Below are 14,401 nucleotides of genomic sequence, written 5' to 3' on the forward strand. Positions count from 1 at the left end.
CAATAAACACTATATATAACGATTCTGTAAAGGTACATAACAATGGGAACGTAATATTTCACACAATTTGTCGAAAAAACATTCGAACACATATATCTGCACTTGAGTTTACTGATTATGTTTGAAAAAAACCACTTTATCATCTTGAAAAAATTTAGTCAACACTGATTGCTATGTTCTTAATATACAATTATTGACTACTTGATACTATTTATGTATGAGATTTTCAAAACTTGCGGAATAATCTCGCAACCCTAGAAGCAAACATTTTGACAATTTTTCAAAAATGTATATGAAATGACTGTTAGAAAAAAAGCAAAACATCAAGATCAAGATATTTGATAACATTAACGGTACCAATTTTCCTGCACCAGATGCGCATTTCGACAATACATGTCTCTTCAGTGATATAACTGTACATTTATGGTATCTTATATAACGGCACCGTGTAATGTGGTTTACATTTGCTAAACATCTTGACCCCCAAAAAAGTAGCCACGTAAGATAAGCTTATCCATAAGCCATTGCGAATAAAATGACGTTTTTCTATTATAAGGTGATTCTTCAAAAAATCAAAGCTAGTGACATAGTAAGCAAAAACACAATTAACCACTTATATTAAAAATCTCATTCAATAACATAACAATGGTAACTTAACAATTCAGATAATTATTCGTAAAAGGGACGAAAGATACCAAAGGGACAGTCAAACTCGTAAATCTAAAACAAACTGACAACGCCATGGCTAAAAATGAAAAAGACAAACAGAAAAACAATAGTACACATGACACAACATAGAAAACTAAAGAATAAACAACACGAACCCCACCAAAAACTAGGGGTGATCTCAGGTGCTCCGGAAGGGTAAGCAGATCCTGCTCCACATGCGGCACCCGTCGTGTTGCTTATGTGATTATAAATCCGGTAAAAAGTCTAATTCGGTAGGTCAAATTTATGAAAGGGAAGGGGATTGTAGTTACGACGTAAGGAACATATCCGATATCATTTGTGAAACGGTTATTCCATAACGGTCAACCAACTCGTGATGGCGTCCGTAAAATTTACGAAGGGATGATTTCAACTTCACCATTTGGAACTCTTGGTTTAATAGCTTCCTTGTAAGCAGTAACCCTCTATCAAGAAAATCATGATAGGAAATGCAAGCACGGGAATATCGTATCAATTTGGACATTTTCGTCATTTTCGTAAACGCATTCAAAAATATAATATTGTAATCGAGGTAACTGATTATTTCTGTAAAAACAATGAATACACTGTTTTCTTTTGTACATTTTTGATACGTTTGTTATTTGATTTTGCCATGTGATTATGGACTTTCCAAATTGATTTTCTCTAAGTTCAGTATTTTTGTGATATTACTTTTTATTACTAAATACAATAATATGCAATTATTGACTATTTTATATTTATACTTTAAGGAGACTTTCCGAACTTGTGGAATAATGTCTTCAAATCAGAAGCATACATTTCAATGACTTTTTGTAAACAGGTATATTCTAATAACTGTAAAAAAAAAATATGCATAACAAAACGATCAAGACAATAAACTAAACATATATTCTTCATATTATAACGAAACTCTTATATGTAGTTTAATTTTGCTAATAATATTTATAAGAAAAAATGAAGTCACGTAAAACTGATTTATTTATAAGAAATTGCAAACTTTACGACGTTTTTTTTTTATTCTCGTGTCTGATTCTCGGTTTGTTTTTGTGTGTGTTACATTTTAGTGTTATGTCGTTGTTCTCCTCTTATATTTTTAATGCGTTTCCCTCGGTTTCTGTTTTTGTCCATGGAGTTATGATTTTTCAACAGCGGTATACAACTATTTCCTTTATTTAAATTGCAAGGACAATCTTCGAAACATCAAAGCGGATGACAAAGTTTGCCAAAAAATAGATATGCACTGTTATCAATAGATTCTTTGAAATAAACAAACCAATGGTAACGTATTAGTTAAAACAATTAGACGTAAATGTACTCGAACACATTAATCTGCATTCGTGCGATGTTATTTGTTTGGTAAAAGATATGATTGAACTTAAACAAGTTGAGTATACACAGGTTTTCTATTGTACATTGATTACTTATTTTATTAATATACACTTATGCACTAGAGTTTACTGATTATGTTTGAAAAAAAACCACTTTATCAACTTAATCAAATTTAGTGAACACTGCTGCGAATTTCAAAACTTGCGGAATAATCTCGCAACATTAGAAGCAAACATTTCGACGATTTTTCAGAAATGTATATTGGAATGACTTTTTGAAAAAAAGCAAAACATCAAGATCAGTATATTTAACTGTACATTTACGTTATCTTACATAACGGCACCATGTAATGTGGTTTTCATTTGCTAAACATCTTGACTCAAAAAAAGTAGCCAAGTAAGATAGGCTTATCCATAAGCATTTGCGAATAAAATGACGTTTTTCTATTATAAGGTGATTCTTAAAAAAAAAAAAAACAAAGCTAGTGACATAGTAACTAAAAACACAATTAACCACTTATATTAAAAACTCATTCAATATACCTAACAAGGGTAAACAGTTTGCATTTTGCAATGATGGGGTACATTTGAAAATTAATACAGGTTATCCTTAATATAAAACAATAATATTTGAGCAGCAGTTATTTCAGCTCTTAAGAGATTGATTTATTTATTTGATTGACAAGTGAATGTATATTTAAAAAAAAAAAAAAATAATAATAAAAAATAAATTGAAAAATGAAATAAAAATGGAATAAAATAAAAATAAATAAATTATATATAAATATACTAAATAAATAAATGATTTGGAAAATACGTTGAAGTTATAAAAAGTCATGAGAATTCCGAATGCAATAAGGTTCTATCCGGGCACTCTGGTTCTAAACCTTGGTTCTATCTGGGTTGTTTGGTTCTGAACCTTGGTTGTTTGGTTCGCAACCATGGTAACTGGTTCAACATCCGGGTTGTTTGGTTATAGCAACCCGAATTCTTGGTTCCATCTGGGTTCTATTCTAGATTGTTCTAATGTTCCCGTTGAACTTGGAGAAGATGACCACAAGTATCCGAATAAAAAGGTAAAGAAGGTCAAAGACGCTAAAATTGCTTTAATAACATGAATCATTTCAGGATCGACGGTAAAAGAAGTTGTAAGGTATTTATTTTCTCATTCTAATAATTAGGAAACTAGATAAAAATAAAGCATCGTTTAGATATTAAAAATAAATCAAAATGTTACATTGTATCGAACATTATTTTATTTAATTAAGTCGTTCTGTTTTTATTTATTTCCGTTAATATTTCTAGACGTTTTAAAACAACAAAATTTGGAGACCTGTCGTTCAATTGGCCAACGATATATGCATCTAGCCATTTGACCAGTTAACGACTTGCATATCTATTTAAATGCACATTTAAAGTTCGAATGCATTTTATTTAATAGCTGCTTTGTAATAATGTCAGATTTGATAGAAAGACGTGTGAAGTATATATGTAACAAATCGTTTTGTTCAAAACGGAATCTTAAAAGACATATAAAAAAGTGATGATCAATTTAAGTTTAATTGTAAAATAAGTTATAGAATATAACAAAAGTGTATTATGTACAATAAATTTGTCAAATTTGATACTACTTGTGAGATTAAGGCATGCATATAATCATTATAGGCCAAAAAGAATCAAATCAAAATGAAGATTGAATATTTTTATAATAAAATTGTGTGTGTGTGTGTGTATTAATGACAGTGCTGGTGGAATACGTAGCACCAGCACACTAGTCAGAACTTCCGTGTGTTGGTACCATAGAAACGGGGCATAAACTGCGGAGTTACTCTAGTCCGTTTGTCCCGAACGTAAAGAAAAAGGGGGGTTCCGTTCTCTTAACTTTAGTTGCCTCAACCAAATACTACAAAACTTATACACAAAATAAAAAAAGAAGATGTGTCATGAGTGCCAATAAGAACACTCCACAAAAGACTAAATGGCACAGAAATTAACAGCTATAAGTCACCATACGGCCTTTAACAATGAGCAAAGTCCGTACCGCATAGTCAGCTATACAAATCACCGAAATGACAATGTAAATCAATTCAAACGAGAAAAGAAACGTACAAATTATGTACAAAAAATGAACAAAAACAAATGTATAACACATAAATAAACGACAATTCATGAATTAGAGTCTCCTGACTTGGATTCCCCACCCTTCACCTTATGTCACGTTGCATGAGCGCCAAAGTTGAGACCATGTTACACAGAAATTAACAACTTTATGTCACCATAAGGCCTTCAACAATGAGCAAATATGTATCGAAGATGTTGTATGAGTGCCAATAAGACAAATCTCTATCCAAATAACAATTTATAAAAGTAAACCATTATAGGTCAATGTACGGCCTTCAACACGCGGCCTTGGCTCTCACCGAACTAAAGCTATAAAGGGCCCCAAAATTACTAGTGTGAAACAATTCAATCGAGAAAACCAACAGTATAATCTAAATAAAAAACGAGAAACGAGAAAAAACGTATAAATTACACAAACAAACGATAACTTCTGTACATCAGATTCCTGACTTAGGACAGGTGCAAACATTTACAGCCGGATGAAACAATATTATAACATCACAACATAGAAAAAAAACACGATAAAACGAAATTCAAACGAGGAAAGAAATGGACAAATGTATATAAAAAAGAAGATGTGGTATGATTGTCAATGAGACAGCTATCCACAAAAGACCAAAATGACACAAACATTAACAATTATAGGTCACCGTACGGCCTTCAACAATGAGCAAAGCCCATACCACATATAGTAAGCTATAAAAGGCCCCGATAAGACAATGTAAAACAATTCAAGCAAGAAAACTAAACTTATTTATGTAAAAAATATGAACGAAAAACAAATAAGTAACTCATAACCAAACACAACCCCTGAATTACAGGCTCCTGTCTTGGGACAGTCACATATATATAAATAATGTTGCGGGGTTAAACATGTTAGCCACTGACTTGCGACAGGCACATGCATACTGAATTAGGCGGTGTTGAACATGTTAGCGGGGTCTCCACCATCTCCCCTAACCTGGGACAATGGTTATTTTCACATACAAATAATTGAATTTGAAATTTGGTAGTGTTACCGTTCAAGAGTTATCATGTTCCTTAAAAAACATAGAAAATGCTGAATTTGCGTTTTTGTTCTTTTAAATAAGTTTGACTCAATCAAATTTTATAAACCTTATACGTAATGGTTATTACCCCATAACACAGCTCTATCAAGTTCGATGTTGGATGGTGTTACTGTTCAAGAGTTATTAGATATATGAAGTTGGTAATAGTACTAATGATACAAATATCAACACGTAGACTAAAGATAGGAAAGATGCTTAATCTGTTGTTTCTGTTCTTTAACTTTAGTTTGCCTCAACCAAATGTTTTGAAACTTATACACACTGCTTATGGTCACTAAACAGTCAAAATTACATGAATCCTGTTTCTATATGTGGAAGTTTACATTTTTTTCACAAGCAGGGGCATTTGTGGCCCATAGACATATTGCTCATTTATTTCAGTAAACGGTTTATTTACTTCTTCTGGATTCTACTTCTATTAGAATTAACTTGCATTTGTTATACGCCCGTCAAAATTTTGACGGGACGTATTATGGTATACAAATATCCGGTGCCCGTCCGTCCGTCTGTCTGTCTGTCTTTCTGTCCGTCCGTCTGTCTGTCCGTCAGTCTGTCCGGCGTAAACATGTCGCACCGTAACTTGAGAACGACTTATCCAAATTTCATGAAACTTAAAAAGTTGTTTCTTATGATGGTCAAATGATCTGTATACTTTTTGGTGAAAATAAGATTAAAACTTTTTGAGTTACGGCACTTTGTTACTAAAACAGGGGTGTGTTTTTTTCTCATGTCGCACCGTATCTCAAAACCGATTCTTGATTATGGCTTAAAACTTTGAACACTTCTTAGTTATATTAATGTTAATATCTGTATACTTTTTGGTGATGATTCAAAATTTTATTTTTGAGTTATAGAGTATTTTGTAAAAAAGGGGGAGTTTTTTTTTTACATGTCGCACCATATCTCAAAAACGATTTATTATTATTGCTTAAAACTTTACACATGTCTTTGTTATATTAATCTAAAGATCTGCATACTTTTTGGTGATGATTCAAAATTTCATTTTTGAGTTATTGAGTATTTAGTCCCGCCATGTCTCAAAAACAATATATGGTTATTGCTTAAAACTTTCTCAGAAACTTTTTATGATTATTGCATAAAACTTCCACACAAGACGACGAGTGTATCATGCGCTCATGGCGCAGCTGTTTATTTTTTTTAGGATTGCGGTGCAGTTTGATAACAGACAGTGACCAGCATAAAAAAGTGTTTCACTAGATTGAGCTCTTTGTCTAAGTGTACTTTAAAGGTTCTTCGCACTGAGTTCAGTTTATTGATATGCGTATACCTTCATGTGATTTTTAAGATGCTTAAACAGACTATCCACATCAACATGTCCATGACATGAAATCCAAGGTAAAGTGATTGAACCATTTTGAATTATCTAGCTATCACAACTGGCAGCACATCGTGCTACTAGAGCAGTAAATATTCTTTCTAATTTTTCACGGCAATTAAAAGATTTAGTTTTCATTGATTCAAACATTCTTCATATCAAAAATTGAGAATGGAAATGTGATATGTGTTTAAGAGACAGTAAAATGACAAAAAAATCAAAAAGGAGTCAGAGGTCACCAATGGGTTTTTAACAAAGTGAGAAAATCCCTCGCTCGATGGCGGACTTCAGATGGCCCCTTAACAAAATGTGTACTAGTTCAAACTTCAATACAAAAAACCGATCTTACAATCAAAAACATACAAATATATCTATATATTTAATACGGATATAATAAATGGGATATGAGTGCAATCAGACGATTTTCCATATACTTCAAACAAAATATACAAGTTGTACAATGAGGGCAAATGTCAAGATCATATAAAGTTTCTCGTGCCACAAGACTCGCCATCTTATGACAATACATCTTCATGCTACATGTTCAGAAGTAAGGTCAATTTAGAATTATACTTCTAGGTCAAGGTAATATACAAAGAGACACACTGTATCATGATGACACACCCAAAGTGCATAGGTCAAGAGTCAAAAAGTCATAGTCTGGTCAGGAGTTCCATGCCAAAAAAAAACATAAAGCAGTCCTGCACGAAAGTTCATCACTGTACAAGTAACAATGTCTCATGGCATATGATGCACTACACATCCCGAATAAAGAAAACATGAGTCAGGGACAGAAACAGAAGACATGTATCTAAACTCAATGGAAAAGTACTTGTATTTCAGGTCACTATATACAAATGTCTTCAACATAGAACATAAACTCTCGCAACGATTCAAAGTTAAAACCGTCTTACCACTGTTAACTGAAAATCTGATCGTGCAGTTATGTCAATAAATCAAAACGGTAAGATAGGACATTAAAACACTTAAAACTAGGGTTTACCATCGATTTCTAACCTAACCATGTGATAGCACTATGGTAAACTGATAGAAACACTTGATGCAGTCATGAAATTAAATAGTTGCAATATTACGAAGAGAACAATACACGACAGAGTAAGAAACAAATGAAAGTAATTATACATACGAACTTGTAATCACAATGCACAAATAAGGAACCGTTGTTTTCATTCATTTTATTCATTTAAAATGTACGCTCGCGTTAAACTATGGGAATTAACGCTGTATATTTATATAAACGATCAATCTTGTAAATAAATAAATAAATAAATAAATAAACCTGTGAAAATGTTTCGCCCTAACGGTTTGGCTGAAATAATGAACTGTGCCCAAGTATTTGGCCTTCTGTTGGTATGTCCTAGTTGTTGGAATGCTGTTATAATATCCCATGTAAAGGGTAGCTGTTTTAATGCCCTATGTATTAGGGTTAAGTTTCATGCCTTATGTATTGGGTGCTGTTTTTACGCTGTATGTGCCCAATGTAATGGACTACTGTTTAAATGCCTATGTGTTGGGTTACTGTTTATACTGTGTCCAATTCTCACTAAGATTAGCATTTTGTGTATGGTGATTTTGACATTGTAGTTGTGGGTACTCCGTAGGCAAGACATTTATCAATGCTAGTTTTTGTCATTTGTTAGTGAGAATGGCCAATTAATAAGAATATGCTGATGCCGTCTGTAATTTTACTTTTATAGCATTACATCTATATGATCAAGTCATAAATCTTATTGATATGTTGCTAGAAATTTAATTGTTCAGCTATATATTTCAGAAATTAGCCATGCCTAAAATCAAGCCTGGACGGTCCAGAATATGCAAAAGAATGAAGCACAACGAGAGTTTTCATCTCCTTTATTCCCCATAGGTGGAAGAGGCGTTAATTGCATGGATTACTGAGTCAGTGATCCCGTCCATGAACCGTAATGAGCCAGTAGAGGAAATCCCTGAGCAAGAGGACCTGCAGGCTGACGAAAATGGTGAGCAAATAAAGGTGGAGATGGAGGGAAATGAGTAGCAAAAAGATCTGCCTGCGACTAATTCTATATCGACTCGTAATGCAGCAATGGTAGACCCAGGCATAAAACACAGAATTTGGCAAGATTAATTTATTGATCTTTCGGTATTGTTACCACAAAATTGTTTTCCAAATGCTAAAAAAATGGCTTACAATTTCAAGTATCTGGAATTTCAATACTGTCATTGGTTGCCAGCAAGCACAGGTTTAATATTTCATCGATTGAACAGTGGACAACAGCTTTTTTTTTTAAAGATTTATGACAATTTATAGTGAATAATTCCCAGAGTCCACTGCTTGCTTGGCTAAAAATGCTGAAATTATAAGTGATTTGGCATCCGTGCAGTCAAGAACAATTCTTGGCTGACATAATTGTGAGCAGCAAGTCCACATGGACAGACAAATAAGAGGGGTTCCATGGCATCATTAAAACATGGACTTCTATAGTATGCCAACAAGTCCCCAACAAGGGAGCTCACAGGGACATCGTTCTTTCGTCCCTTTCAAAAAACGTAAGTGGAATTCCTCAAATAGACAAGAAGGGTCTTCAAAAGACAAAACGTTGCCAAAAGGGGTTTGTTGAATCTATGCCTGGGATAGGAAATTCTTAGTTTTGGGAAAAATTCAAAGTTTTGTAACAGAAAATTTATTAAAATGACCACATTATTGATATTCATGTCAACACCGAAGTGTTGACTACTAGGCTGGTGATACTATCGGGGACGAAACGTCCACCAGCAGTGGCATCGACCCAGTGGTGTAAATAGTTATCAAAGGTACCATGATTATAATTAAGTACGCTAGACGCGCGTTTCGTCTACATAAGACTCATCAGTAACGCTCATATCAAAATATTTATAAAGCCAAACACGTACTATGTTGAAGTGCATTAAGGATCCAAATTCCCAAAAGTTGTGCCAAATACGGCTAAGATAATCTATGCCTGGGTTAAGATAATCCTTAGGTTTTCGAAAAATTCAAATTTTGTAACCGGAAATTTATTAAAATGACCACATTATTGATATTCATGTCAACACCGAAGTGTTGACTACTGGGCTGGTGATACCCTCGGGGACGAAACGTCCACCAGCAGTGGCATTAACCCAGTGATGTAAATAGTTATCAAAGGTACCAGGATTATAATTTAGTACGCCAGACGCGCGTTTCGTCTACATAAGACTCACCAGTGACGCTCATATCAAAATATTTATAAAGCCAAACACGTACAAAGTTAAAAACCATTGAGGATCTAAATTGCCAAAAGTTGTGCCAAATACGGCTAAGGTAATCTACGCCTGGGATAGGAAAATCCTTAGTTTTTCGAAAAATTCAAAGTTTTGTAACAGGAAATTTATTAAAATGACCACATTATTGATATTCATGTCAACACCGAAGTGTTGACTACTGGGCTGGTGATACCCTCGGGGACGAAACGTCCACCAGCAGTGGCATTGACCCAGTAATGTAAATAGTTATCAAAGGTACCAGGATTATAATTTAGTACGCCAGACGCGCGTTTCGTTTACATAAGACTCATCAGTGACGCTCATATCAAAATATTTATAAAGCCAAACACGTACAAAGTTGAAGAGCATTGAGGATCCAAAATTTCGAAAAGTTGTGCCAAATACGGCTTAGATAATGTATGCCTGGGATAAGAAAATCTTTACTTTTTCGAAAAATTCAAAGTTTTGTAACAGGAAATTTATTAAAATGACCACATTATTGATATTCATGTCAACACCGAAGTGTTGACGTCTAGGCTGGTGATACCCTCGGCGGCGCAACGTCCACCAGCAGTGGCATCGACCCAGTGGTGTAAATAGTTATCAAAGTTACCAGGATTATAATTTAGTACGCCAGACGCGCGTTGCGTCTACATAAGACTCATCAGTGACGCTCATATCAAAATATTTAAAAAGCCAAACATGTACAAAGTTGAAGAGCATTGAGGATCCAAAATTCCCAAAAGTTGTGCCAAATACGGCTAAGGTAAACTATGCCTGGGTTAAGAAAATCCTTAGTTTTTCGAAAAAATTTGTAATAGGACATTTATTTAAACATTCTATCGGATCTGCTTACACGTTTTCAAATTCAGGAGTTGGTCCCTTTGATGGATACTTTTCCCACAGACGTGGACCAAGAATTACTACAAGTTTGTTAAACACTTCAAGACTGCTGATAGACGCTGTTATTTCACCCTCGAACAAAATAGTGTATGGTAATGCTTTAAGAGTATTTCATTCTGTCAACTTATAAAACGGATTGTCATTTGGTTATCATATTGCATTTAAGTTTCTGGAAAAAGAAGATGAAAAAATACTTTACGTTCCAATAAATGTCAATAAGCTTGTACTATTTTAATATTTGGTGAGGTAAAAAGTCAAATCACAAAAATACTGAACTTAGATGAAAAGCGATTCGGAAAGTCCATGATCACATGGCAAATTCAAATAACAAAACGCATGAAAACGAATGGACAAGAACTGTTATATTCCTGACTTGGTACAGGCATTTTCAAATGTAAAAAAAAGGTGGATTATAAACCTGGTTCTAAAGCGCTAACCCTCTCACTTTAATGACAGTCTCATCAAATTCCGTTATATTTACATTTATGCGTTAAATAAACAGACACAATAAATAAAATAGTCAAAATATGGGTACATCAGTCATCATCGTATTACCATTTTATAAGGAACAATTTAACAGAACACAAAAACATCTACTATCGCTCAGGGTAAACTTTTTTGTCATAAAGGGCCAACCCGTGGTAAAGTCACGATATATTCAAGCCCCCATGAATTATTTCTTAATTAATTATACAGAGAACGACTTAGTCATATTCACTTCAAAAAAGACGGTCAGTACTTATATTGAGAATATTTTCGGCATATTTTTTTAAAAATTCATTTTTGGAGGATTTCTTTTTATTAATAACTAACTGCTGCAATTCTATCAAAATTTAAAAGTAACTGACTCAGTTGTTACATTCGTTTAATGTGTTTGAGCTTTTCATTTTGACATTTGATCAAAGATTTTCCGTTTTGAATATTTTTAATCCAGTATTTTTTTTTACTTTAAAAGTTTCATGTCAGGTTTAAATCTTCAATAACGAAGTGTTTGACCAGTCAATATTATTTACCTAAAAGTTCATATACCGCATGCTATTATATTTCAATGGTACCGTTAGCTTCAGTAACAAATTTAACGACAACAGTAGATAAGAGATGCTCAAATTATTAGAAATCTTAAGGTGAAAACAATTCAAGGTAAAAAGAAAACAAAAACAGAAAATGGGATTCGCAATTTACCTTATAAGAACAGGATCGGCTTCTTTTGCTCATAAAGATACATTCTGAAAACAACTATTACAAAACTTAGTATTTGTGCTAGTTACCAATTCACATATGGCTGGCACCGTTATGACATCATCATTGTGAATAACACTTCTTTGCGATATTTGTTATTCAAAGGTCCAAAATATCGTTAGCCTAAATCCATCAATTGGAAATACAACTTCAAAATACTGAGGGATTCAATCAAGGATTATACCAGGCAATGGTCTAATCGCGAGAGGACGTAGATACTCTTTCCGAACTGATTAAGAATGTGAGGTAGTTAAGAAATCAAAAATTACAAAAAATAAATGGGTCTATCACTACGCATGCTACGTCAATTTGCGTAAATTTGACCTTAATGTTGCAGAACACTTATCCTACCTTCATGACAAATATGTTGTAGTCCCCGCAGATAAAGCCACTAATAACATCGTTTCTGTGTGTAAAACTCATTACATAAACTGCTTGATAAATGAATTAGGTATTGACAATTCACTTGGAAACACAAAATAAATCCTTACGACACTTTCCAAAAATTAATTCATGGATTATCATACGTCTGATCTATGTTCCTTTAGAATAGAGAGAGAGAGCTAGATCTTCCACCACTGTATTGGATACTTAACTTACATAAGTGTCCTTACTAACAACAGTATATTGCTGGGTCTTTAAACTGCTCGATGAAACCTCTTTTTATATTATTAACATCCATCTGATCAGCGATCCAAGCCGAGCTTTAAAGTTGTGAAACATCTTATTCTAGAGGTGGCGTGAATCAGATATTTATACTACAAAAATCCAAAGATCTTTACACACAAAATACATCCATGTACAATCTAGATACACGTATCTTGACTTAGGGAGGGAAACATCCTACTTGAGGATCACACTGATTCAAACAAACAATTCTCTGAAACTGACATGATCAAGACGCATGCTTTCTTTATTTACAACATATTTGTTTTGTTTTGAGGACGTGCTCTTTAACAGACTGTCGGCGACATTACAGTGGGAACCAACTGTGTCGTTCTTCTTGCCGACATGTTTCTTTATTTTAATGAGGCTGTTTTCTTACAGGAACTTCTGAGGATGAAAGAGGGACGAAAGATACCAAAGGGACAGTCAAACTCATCAATCTATAACAAACTGACAACGCCATGGCTAAAAATGAAAAAGACAAACAGAAAAACAATAGTACACATGACACAACATAGAAAACTAAAGAATAAACAACACGAACCCCACCAAAAACTAGGGGTGATCTCAGGTGCTCCGGAAGGGTAAGCAGATCCTGCTCCACATGCGGCACCCGTCATGTTGCTTGTGTGATTACAAATCCGGTAAATAGTCTAATTCGGTAGGTCAAATTCGTGATAGGGAAGGGGATTGTAGTTACCACGTGAGGAACATATCCGATATCATTTGTGAAATGGTTATTCCATAACGGTCAACCAACTCGTGATGGCGTACGTAAAATTTACAAAGGGATGATTTCAACTTCACCATTTGGAACTCTTGAATTAATAGCTTCCTTGTGAGCAGTAACCTTCTATCAAGAAAATCATGATAGGAAATGCAAGCACGGGAATATCGTATCAATTGAGAGATATATACCCCGTATGCAGGTGCTGCTGGAATGTTGCTACTTAGAAATGGAAAGTTCACAATTGGAAAGCTGAAATCATCTCTTTTGTCGTAAAGTTTTGTCTTCAACCGACCCTCATTGTCAATTTCTAGATGTAAGTCAAGATATGAAGCTGACTTAACTGTATCTGTAGTATCCTTAATCTCCAATTCGATGGGATAAATTTTGAATTGTTTAGTGAAAGAACGTCATCTATATAGCGGAAAGTAGAGTTAAAGGATATTGCTAACTTCTTATCTTTCTTCCTAAGAAGTTCCTGCATGAAGTCAGCCTCATAATAATAAAGAAACAAGTCAGCAAGTAGAGGGGCACAGTTTGTTTCCATTGAGATGCCGACAGTCTGTTGAAAAACACGTCCTCCGAACGTAACAAATATGTTGTCAATCAAGAAATCAAGCATCTTGATAATATCGGTTTCAGAGAATTTTTTGTTTGAATCAGAGTGATTCTTTACAAAGTAGGATTTATCCCTCCCTAAGACAAGATACTTGTTTCTACGTTGGCCATTCTTTTTTATGAAGCAAAGTAATACCAACTCTTTTAATTTGTCTTTAAGTTTGGAATGTGGAATACTTGTGTAAAGAGTAGAGAAGTCAAATGTTTTAATACTGTTACAAGATGAAAGAGAGTTAGATTGTATGTACTCTAAAAGATCTTTGGAATTTTTAAGTATCCACATCTGATTCCCGCCACCTCTAGAATAGGCAGTGTCACAATAACTTTGAAGCCCGTCTTTGATTGTTGATAGAATGGATGTTAATAATTTAGAAAGAGGTTTTGTGGAGCACTTGGAAGACCCAGCAATATACCTTGTTTGTAAGGACACTTATGTAGT

The sequence above is a fragment of the Mytilus trossulus genome, chromosome 1, assembly GCF_036588685.1.
Source record: "Mytilus trossulus isolate FHL-02 chromosome 1, PNRI_Mtr1.1.1.hap1, whole genome shotgun sequence".
NCBI lineage: Eukaryota > Metazoa > Mollusca > Bivalvia > Mytilida > Mytilidae > Mytilus > Mytilus trossulus.